This window comes from Schistocerca nitens, chromosome 2, assembly GCF_023898315.1.
Source record: "Schistocerca nitens isolate TAMUIC-IGC-003100 chromosome 2, iqSchNite1.1, whole genome shotgun sequence".
Taxonomy (NCBI): Eukaryota; Metazoa; Arthropoda; class Insecta; order Orthoptera; family Acrididae; genus Schistocerca; species Schistocerca nitens.
The window spans coordinates 455,003,393-455,006,724 of NC_064615.1; positions in this window are offsets into that span (position 1 = coordinate 455,003,393).

A 3,332-nucleotide genomic window follows, 5' to 3' on the forward strand; every position below is an offset into this window, starting at 1 on the left:
TTCGAGCTGAGTGAGTTGTGTTGTGTTGTGATTAAGCGTTACCGAGTGTTTTTATCGAAAATGGCGGAATTTATGTTTCTTGAAAGGCAAAAAAAGATATACGTAGTACGCAGGAACACAGAAGAAAAGAACTGTTGAAGTTTGTATAAATTTAACAGTCAAAACATTAATTGGCTGGCGAATCACTTTGTAAATGGTCCGCCTGATCGTTGATATCGCTAATTGCTGTAAACGCACTATTTCACTCCAATTTACGGAGCTTGTTAGCACTTGATGTTAGGTTGGCGCCATTACAATGTATTGTATTGTAGTAATCGCTGCTGCTTGCTGGATCGCTGCTGTGTCTCGATGCTGATGCTGGCTCTAAATCTGGTTGTCTAGGGTTAAAAACATGAGGTCCCGTGTTTTTCATGTGCTTTTGATGATAAAGAACAAACGAAACCAACACATATGTAAACATCAAATATTTATTACTTTGGTGGCCATCTTAATTCCACTGTCCACCAAAGACCATAACACAACACAAAGTAGTACTTCCTTTACATGTTCTTTGCATTGTTTTTCCATCCCAAACAATAACACAGAAACACACTTCACCAAAGTGACATTCCAACTGCCCCCTGACTGCCTCTGACTGTTTGTATTTATAACATTGTCAAAGAACTACTAAAAAGAGATATAGTTTATAAGTCACATGTACATCTGTTAACATAATTTGTGCAGAAAAGTTATTAATTTGCATCGAGTGACATAATTTAACATGTTATTAAAATGGTGGGGAAACCAAGATGGCCGCCGAGTAAGTGACGCCAGAAACCATTTCCAGAAAGTTAAGTGATTTAGACAGGAATATAATTTAGTTTAACGCCGACAACAAATTAAATACGTGCATTAGTGTATCGTTTAATCTTGCCATTAAAGGTTTGACTTTTCTTTGCGTATTTTTTCAGAAAACACGAAAAGATCGTAACTTCGCGAAGTCGCGCTTAGGCTTAAATTTTGTAAACGTGTTTGTTTATTGTTTCACGGTAATTTAACTAGTTTCTTGGTAACAAATAGGTAAACTACCGTAAATAGCGTGTAACTTCATTGTTTTAATACAGATTTCAGAAAAACAGCGTAACCTTATATCAGAAACTTGCCTATATACATTTGTTTATAGGCCTAATTCTCGTCACGTTTTTGGAGAATCAAAGTTAAAGTACCTCGTTTAATTGTCCTTTTTTTCATTCAATCGAGTGAAATATATAATAAATAGCGTATACCTTCATTGTTTTAATACAGATCTCAGAAAAACAGCGGAATTTTAAATCAGAAACTTGCTTATATACATTTGTGAATAGGCTTAATTCTTGTAACGTCTTTTTTGATTTTCGGTAATTTAATTGATTTATTCTAGCTAAAGTATTATTTTTGCCATGAGTGAGAAGTGCCTGACTTGCCGTAGAATTGTTAGTTCCGGGGTTTGGTGTGATGGATGTAGTAGTTTTTTTCACTGGGGGGATTGCAGTGGCGTGGGTGTTGGGAAAGTGGATCAGGCTCATCAGTGGTTATGTAGGATTTGCAGCAGAGATAGGAAGATAGTGGAACAGGAGGGGAAAATTGCTGCCCTTCAGGCTGAACTAGATCAGGCTAGGGAAGATCTGGACAGGTTAAGGAGGGAGAAGGGCAAAGAGAGGTGGGAAGTGGCAACATGTAGCAGAAGGAACAGGCCTAGAACTAAGTCTGACAGTTTTGTGGTGAATGTCAAAAATAAGTTTGACCTTTTGCTTCAGTTAGAAACTGATGAGCCTCAAGCAGAGGTAGGTGTAGACAGGACACAACAAACTTTCAATAGGAAATTGAAAAAGAATGTAGGAAAGTCATCGAAAAGGAAGAAAGTTTTGTTGTTAGGCAGTTCTCATGCCAGAGGTGTAGGCCAACTTCTGCAGGAGGAATTAGGACCAGAATACCAGGTCACAAATTTTTTCAAACCAAGTTCTAGTCTGGATCAGGTGACAGAGGATTTAGGTTCACTATGTAAAGGATTTACCAGGGAAGACACCGTGGTTATTGTGGGAGGGCCAGGGAACAGCATCGACAGAGATCCTGGGTACAGTATAGAGTGTGACCTGGTAAAGATTGCGTCGGCATTGAGACACACCAATGTTGAATTTGTATCTGTCCTGAGACGCCATGACCGGCCTCATTTGAACTCTTCTGTTGGGAGAGTTAATTTGGAGTTGGAACGGCTGCTTGGGTCGGGTGCGGGGGCTCATATTGGTGTGGTTCCTGTTGATTATCTCAGTAGGTGGGACTATACCAGGCACGGCCTACATCTCAACAGGAAAGGGAAGGGGAAACTGGCTGGAGTAATAGCAGGAAATTTAAGGGGGGGGGGAGGCACTGCCATGAATGGTAAAATACCAGTGGTTACAGGTGTTGGAGCAGCACCTTTTTTAGGATAGGTAAGACAGAAAGATGTCAAGTTCTACGAGAGGTCAGGATTGAAACAAATCTTCAGTTTAGGAAAGAAATTAAACAGCACAATTCTAGCACATTGGATCAACAATCACTGCTATCAATTATAAATTTTCACCAATCGCCAGAAATTTTATCTCCACCAAGTTGTATCTCAGTCCTAGGTAATTGCATTGATGAATTAAAGTCACCCAACCCAGTTGACATAATCTGCCTCTCTGAACACCGTGTGACCACTGGTATAGGAACTAGGCCTAAGCACAATGAGAAACTCAGACAGGAGAGTACTGCAAATGTTAGAATAAGGAAAGGTTATCATAAAAGTATAATTAAAAATAATGTAAGTATATTTCATCAAAATACTGGGAGTTTAAAGAATAAAGTAGATGAGCTTCTGGTTTGTTTAGAAGATTTAGAAGCTGAGAATGAAATAGATATACTATGCCTGTCTGAGCATCACATTGTTACTGATATGGATAAGGTAAATGTAAGTGGATATAAGCTCTCTGCACATGTAATGAGAGAAAATATGGAGAAAGGAGGAGTTGCCATATATGTCAAAAGTTATCATTGTGCAAAAAGTATAGAAACAAAAAAGTTTTGTGTAGAGAAACATATAGAAGCATGTGCCTGTGAGCTTAAATTAAATAAAGGCACATTTTTAATTGTAACTGTATATAGGTCCCCATCAGGAAATTTTCATCTATTTCTGAAAAATTTGGACTCCTTGTTGTGCTATCTGTCAGACAGGGGGAAGCAAATTATTATTTGTGGGGACTTCAATGTAGATTCTCTGAAAGAGGGTAATAGGAAAAATGACCTTGAAGTATTACTCGGTTCTTTCAATTTGACACCCGTTATTGATTTTCCTA